The sequence below is a fragment of the Frankliniella occidentalis genome, unplaced genomic scaffold, assembly GCF_000697945.3.
Source record: "Frankliniella occidentalis isolate FOCC.00 unplaced genomic scaffold, Focc_3.1 Scaffold565, whole genome shotgun sequence".
Taxonomy (NCBI): domain Eukaryota; kingdom Metazoa; phylum Arthropoda; class Insecta; order Thysanoptera; family Thripidae; genus Frankliniella; species Frankliniella occidentalis.
The window spans coordinates 112,672-120,176 of NW_026267681.1; positions in this window are offsets into that span (position 1 = coordinate 112,672).

A 7,505-nucleotide genomic window follows, 5' to 3' on the forward strand; every position below is an offset into this window, starting at 1 on the left:
CCCCCCCCCCTCCAAGGAATTGCAATGAAACCAACTGCAGGTTGATCGGAAAGCTCAGCGGAAGTGACCTCGAAAACGAGGGCGGCGCTCGGCTGTGTCTCAAAGTAGCTCAGTTTGCGGGTACCGACTTGAGCTCGTTTATGACCAACACGCGTAAAGGAACCGCGTGCCTGTGTGTTAGCAGAGCGAGAAAGGCCAGGGCACCTTGTCTGTGGCTTCGCGCTTCGCGCCCTCTCCCTCTCGCCTCTTCCCTCTCGCTTCCCCCTCCTCACTCTTGTCGTGCTCCCGCCGTGACGATCAGTTCGTCCCTACACATTAGTAGCCCCCCCCCCCCTTTTCTCCTTTCTCCCGCCCACCCCAGACTTACTGCCTTGTGTGGCTGGCGAGCCTTGGAGTGCCTGACGGGTTGGCCGACTCGCATCCCGCATGGCACGGCGGTGAGGCGGGCTGGCCTACCTGCTTTGCCTCCCTGGCATGTCGCGCGCGGACACACGAAACACACATCTCAGCTTGTCTTACGTAACGCATTGGAGCCATTCGTCTGGAATGCGGCGAATGCGGCCGAATGTGAAGCTTTGGCCTCGTCGGCCTGTTGTCTCTGCCGTCCGCCCCTCCGAGCCCCCGCCACCCCCGCCACTCGCGCGGCCCTCACGAGTGGCCTGCTAGGCATGCTCCACTACCCGGCGAGGCTGCAGTGTACATCCAGAGTGTCCAGTGGCTCCAAGTCGCCTAGGCCCGGAGTCGCGTACCTGCTGGACAGCTTCTGATTTTCCGAGTAATTGCATAGGAATAATGGGCGGAATGCCTTTGGGCTCATGCAATGCAATTACCTGCTGGCAAAACCAACCCGCAGCCGCTGCTCAGAGCGCCTGGCAGGTTCGCAACCCAGTTAATAAACTCCGTGTTTGCCGAGCTGCCTACGACGGCGGGTGACTTTGGCCGAGGGTTGGGATGGGGGTGGACGTCGGGGTTCTCGCCGCGGTCGCCTTGACCTCGAGATGCAAGCCGAGTTCTGGGACTGGTGTGATGACCTCGGTATCAGAGGAGGCGTGCGCTGCAGCCGCCTGGACCACGTCTTCCATACCGCGGCCGGGGAGCCAGATCTCGGAGAAGACATCTTGTTGAAGTTCATCTTGGTGTCCAATGCCACCGACGACGCCGTCGCCGGCCTCTAGAGGGGCGCTGGCCGCGAAGGCAGGCTTTGACGTCGCTGTCGGCCTACAGCGCCAGCAGAAGCGGCGAGCACCGCCCCGGCCGCCCCGCACACTGACTCCCGCCTACGCGACCCGGACCTCACCCAGGGACTCGCGTATAGTACTCGCGCAGTACCCGCACGCTCAGTAGATCGTCTCTTTCAGTTCAGGTGAGGGCGCTGCGACGGTGTACCGACGAAGAAAGGTCGGGTCAGTGACGGGATGTTGACGAGATAGTGATGCCAGAAAAATCGCCACGTCGTCACTAGGTTATTTCATTCTCGTCACAACATCGTCATTACGTCACTCGCAGCATGACTGCTCAGTCACAGCGGTCAGGGGACCATCTCGTCACCGACTGATGACGAGGAAAAGCAACAACCGCCAGTAGGAATCGAATAGTGTATTTCGGCTAACGGAGGAAGGAGAAGAGCGGGTAGAAAATAAACGTTCTCGATCGGTCGTGAGATTCCCGCCGGACAGCGGCAAGCTGCCCTACCCCACGCCGCGCCCGAGGGTGCGTGGCGGTGGTCCTCCGTCCTCAGGACCCGCTCGATCGTTCTTCACTCGCTCGCCGCCCTGAAGCGGCCGTGAGCGCCGTGCAGGACCTGCTGCGCACGAAGGTCAAGACCCTCCTCGTCGTGCTGGTCGAGGCCACGACGCAGCTCGGCGGCAAGCTGGGCGCGCCGCGCCATGCCGCCGTCGCCGAGTGGTGCGCTCCGGACTGCTGCCGCGGGTGGGATAAGGCAGAGGTGACAGGCAAGTCCTCTGGTATGGTAAGGAAGAAGCATCGCGCGCGCGGGACGGTCCCTGCCGGCATCCTACTCGCTGAGCTGCAACGGTGTGTTCAAACCGTGCTGGGACGTGGGGGGTCCTCGCTAGCTACAGATCCTAGCTCCGGCTAGTCCACCATGCCCATGCCCTCCGCCCCAGCGAGGCGTTCCCTGTAGCGGGTGTGGGGCGGAGTCGCTTTCAGACGCCTGCTCACTAGGCCGCCACTTGCCGTAGACGATGTGTTGGGCTGCCTACCTGCTGTGGGCGCAGGGGCCCGGCCCGCTCGGCTCTGACTGGCTTCCACCTCACCCCTCACCCTCTCCCCTCCTGCGCTCCGTCGTATGGCTCCACCCTCCACCTTCGCTTGGTAGACTTGTTGTGCGTCTGCCTCTGTGTACAACCGGTACAACCAGTTGAAATCTGCTACAAACAACAAAAGTAGCAATTACTCATCCCTTACTTTACGTGCAATTAAGTGTGCAACTTTAGAATGCTCTGTCCAGCATGTCGTACCGTGATACATTATGTGCTTCGAGGTTATTGGCTCCACTCGAAGATCGTGTTATTTTGCAAGGAAACGATTTCTTATGTAGTTCTGCCACAATGAACCAGTGAATGCACAGCGTTACATCGAAAAAACAATATTCCTTGTTCATATTGGTTTAATTTTTGACTTAATTGTTGCAGATATGTAAGCTGCAGGAAACTTTTCTACACATACTTGTCAACAAAACGTGAAGCTTGAACCCAATTTCTTTCACCTGCGTTCCCTCTACAACCAGAAATTATTATCCTCGTCGGATGGTTAGTATCAAAATTAATCTTATTGTTAATTATACCAATAACAGAAACACCACGGTCTGAAAGCATGCTTTGCTATATTGTGTTCGATTTTCAAGTGATTGTTTCTAACAACCTATGTTTCTTTATAGTTCGAAACAACAACAACAGTAGACAGCAGTTCTATATGGTCCCAGTATCGTCCATTTCGTGTTTGGTGCCTTTGGTTCCTGCTGGAAATTGTCATCACCGTAAGTGCCACAAATTTGCATTGTATTTAGGTGTTTGTTCAACTATGAAATAACTGTCACAAGTATCTGAAATGCAATTATGTTTTTATCAGGTTACGTCTCATTGCTATGAAACCTGTGCCACTCTGTCATGCTTTGAGCACTGAATGTGGGAGTGACAATGAGGAAGAAGACATACGTAGGTTACGCTCTTCAGCAAGTTAACTGAAGAACAATCTTGAAGTGTAATTTGCCCTACTTGCAGTTAGTAGAAAATCTTGCTGAGTGTGAAAGGTCTTGTCCTCCTGTGGCTGTCAATAAGTTTTGGGAATTTGTGTGTTGTTAACTACAATCTCTATTTGTGTTAGCTGTCTCAAAATATTTTTACTTCACATGTTCTGTTGTGACTAAAGTACAGTATTGTTAATCTAAATCCATGCGCCCAATCTGTGCTATTTGAAGGCCATTGTTAAGTGAAAATGCTATCCCCTTAACCAAACCTCACAGTCAGAAATGGATTTTAGGATTTGAATAGTATTGACATAACATGTACAGCAAATGTGAAGTGGATCCGGAGAAGTACCCAAATTTGTGTATTTTTTGTCAACTTGCCAGAATGTCACACGATGAACTTTTAGTTTTAAAATAGCCTTAGGTGAGTAGGTACAAACGTATGTTGGCAAATTTTAAGGTTTGTTCATACTTATACATACTTATGACATTCCAATTTATTTATTTCAAATCCCAAAATTTCAATTTTTTGCAAATTTTATGTATCAGTCTGAACAAAATGAAACATTTGGCAACATACCTTTGAACCCACCCACCTTCAGGTCCTTTTAAGCCCTCGGTTGGCTTTTATGAAAGTAAAACTTCATTGTGTATGGTTCCGGCCAATTTTGATAAAAAATGCACACAGTTAGGTAGTTCTCAGAAGCCACCTCACATTTCTGAAATAGTCCTATGATAAAAAGAAACTCTTGTCAGTACAATTTAATCCCTGAAATGCATTTTTATTTTTGTCCCATAGTTTAGGTGATAGTTGTGTTCTTGAAAGGGTAAAATTTTAACTTGATAATTTTACCTTACAGACAAACTTTGAATACTATTTTATTGTTAATTGGATATATTATAGGCTCACTTTTGCAATGGAACTGGAGTGAGTCAATGCCATAGTAGTATCTTTATCAAACCCTTTCCAAAGTATGCACTGCTAAAGATTTGCTTTGGTTTGTCATGTACAGTATATCTGAGAAATTTGGTGTCTGCTGTACAATATTCTTTTTAGTCTGGGCTGCTTAAAAATACTGATTCTTGGTCTATGGTGATTTAAAGAAAATGGAGACTTATACTTATAGCTTCCACATTAGACTTCAAAATTTAACCATTCTTATTGCAAATCAAGGGCACTTTATAGCCTGCTACTGAGCAGAAAAGTGTCAATTACATAGTGAGTAAAGGTGAAGTCTTCTAGTCAAATTGGATTGGCAGACCACGATCCCATTTTTGTACCATGGTTGAAATATTTCACGTCAAGGGACATATGCGATTTCTGCAGAATCTTAAAGCATATGTGTAAAAAGAATAGTTCTTAATAAAGTTCAGTCAGCTATCATTAAGCATTATTTTATTATCTGACATTTCAAACACAAAGACAAAGTGTAACAGCTACAAAGGAAACCCAATACTCTCAGCATGTGACAATAGGTGTCTAACATAAACAACGGGCTTTCCCATACGATTCCAATAAAATAAAAAAATCAAGTCACTCATTTTGAGGTGGATGTATTCGGGCCTTGGCCTTTAAACCAATTAGATACTCAGTTATAGGTGTGCGGCATGCTGGGCAGGCTGCCCTAGTTGTCTCCTTATGAAACTTTTCTATGCATCCTATGCAGAAAGTGTAGTGGTTGCACGGTTTCAAAACATAGCGGCCGACCCAAAGCTCACACATGGCACATGCCAAGCGTGGATCTTGGGGGATGGCTACATCCTCAACTGACCTTGCAGGTGGTTGTATAACATTTTGGTTTCCGACGGGAGCAAGTGCCTCACATTCGTCGACACTCGGAGGTAAGTAGTCGGGGTCATCATCTCTTTCAGGATTTTTACGAGGTCGGCCTCTGCCTCTGCCTCGGCCACGGCCCCGCTTGGGCTGGAGTCCTGTGCAAGACATTAAGTACAATTAGTTACTCAACATAACAAAACACATGTAAAATTGAAAAGATGAGATCGAGTATGAAATATGTCCGATATTAACCGTATATACTAAGGGGGAAAGTTGGCCAAGTGGAATACCTAACTGGTGTCCAAACAACTAAAGTAAAAGTTCAACGACGTAATAACTTTATCTCTTAAAATAACGTTGAAGACAGTTAAGTAATAAATTACGGACCCCTGATAAACTATACAGTCTCAGTAAAGCAATTGACGCCAAAGCAATTAAAGCCAAAGCAACCAGAACATTTGATCGGAGCAGATTGATTGGCTGAAGAACTGAAGCCAGCTTAAAGCAAGTTTCTGTCAATCTGACTACCCAGAAAAAATTACTGTACTTTCACCCTCATCGTCTTAACGAAGACTAAACTGATCAGTAAAAGGAACAGCATCACACCTTCACCACGCCACTTCAAAAATAATGGGATATTTACCTGTCTGTGCAGATGGACGTTTCAAGTATCCAGCTTGGGCATGAGGACTTGATTGGTGGAAAGCTACAGCATGCTGGGACGGACTTGGCCCAGGCTGGTGGAAATACAAAGGTTCCTGTCCGTGACTTGGCCCTGGCTGCTGATAATACATGGGAGCCTGTGCATGGCTCGGACCAGGCTGTGGGCTAAAAGGAGACTGATGTCCAGGCTGGAATTGTGGATTGACGTGGCTAGGACCAGCGTAGACTCCAAAGGTGGCCTGCTGGCCAACAGTTGTTCCTGGCGTCCCCCAGAAGGAAGGAGGCTGCTGTTGCTGCGGCAGAGACCAGGCCGGAGGGAAGAACACATTCCCCGGAGTTGCACCCCCCGCAGTGGCAGCTGTTGCAGCAACATTAGGTGTGATGGTTGCAGCAGGTGGTGTAGCTGTCGAGGTCTGAGCAGTACCAGCAGCAGCCGTTTGGGATTGAGCAGTCGGTCCAGCAGCAGCACCTTCTGCGTTACGTTCCGCTGTACTCTGATCCATTCCTGAAATTAAATAATGTTGTTACTTATCATTCATTCTTTCATGAATGGACATGCCCTTTAACATTCAAACGCGGACGACTCATAACCTTACAAGACCACCATTCCAGTTTATTCGCAATGAACGCATACGAATTGTCGGTGTTAACTTACTTGAGAGGAGAGCTGCAGCGAAAGCACTGGGAGTGTCAGTCCCAGGCAGCAGGGATACTGGTTCCGGTCCACTAACGTGACCCCCTCCACCCCCGCTTCAGCTCTGCGATTCCAAATCATGCCAACCTAAACTACTAAATTGACGCATATGTTTACAACTTTCTCTGAACATGAACACCTATTTACCTACATCTTCATATTTAACGAATTAGAAACACTTTTCCAGTCGATTTGTACTATTATTTGAATTTTTAGCTTAATTCTAGATTATTTCAGGAAGACGCAACTTTCGGCCTTTTTAGAGTAACACTGTGTAAACAAGCAGACGCTGCCCAGCTGTTTTCGACAATCTGCATTTCTGTGCCAGCGCATACCAGCGCAGCTATCAGTCGTGCGGTGCGTGTGCCATATAACACTGTTACTGTCCTTCACTTCTACTGTGATGCATCATATTAATTATTCTGGTAAGTCCTGTTTCACTGGTGTGTTTTTTAGTCGAGAGCGATTTGAGCTCGCTTCATTTTCGCATAAATCAGAAGTCACTGGTCCTGCGATTTTGTCTTTTGCTCCAGTTAGTTTCACGTGTACCTTATCTTAAACGGTTTTATTTTTCTTTTGGCAGCTAATGCCGCTGCTGCTGCTGCTGCGGCGGCGGCTACTGCTGCTGCTGCAGCTGCAGGCGACGGCACCAACCCTCTACCTCAGCCCATCCAGGGCATCCCTGGTTCGATATTTCATCATCAGCCCCAGTTGCCAGCGATGGGTCAGTGGCTTATTCCGCCTCCAGTTCAAGATGTTAATCTCGGCCAACAGCAAGGACAAGTCCCTCCCCAAACTTTATTTAAAACTTTTAAGGATGAGTGTGCAGACTGTTTTATAGAGAGGGATGAATTGTACATGTTTTCATGCGGGCATTATCCGTACTGCACTCAGTGTATGAAACTGATGTCGATACAGACGCCAGGTGCCCTAAATTGTCCTGCATGCCAGCAACAGGTCTCCGATGTAAGGCGGGTGTACAGAGTGGTGAAAGTGTCCCCAAACCCTGCTCAAAATTAATCTTTTTATTCTTGTGGTGCCAAGAACCTACAAGGCTTGTTCTCTTGAGATTCTAAGTCAGTGCTGACCTGTTCTTAACCATGGTGCACCAAGACATTTCTGTGACACTGTTTCTTTTATTTTTCCTATCAAGCGAAGTACTT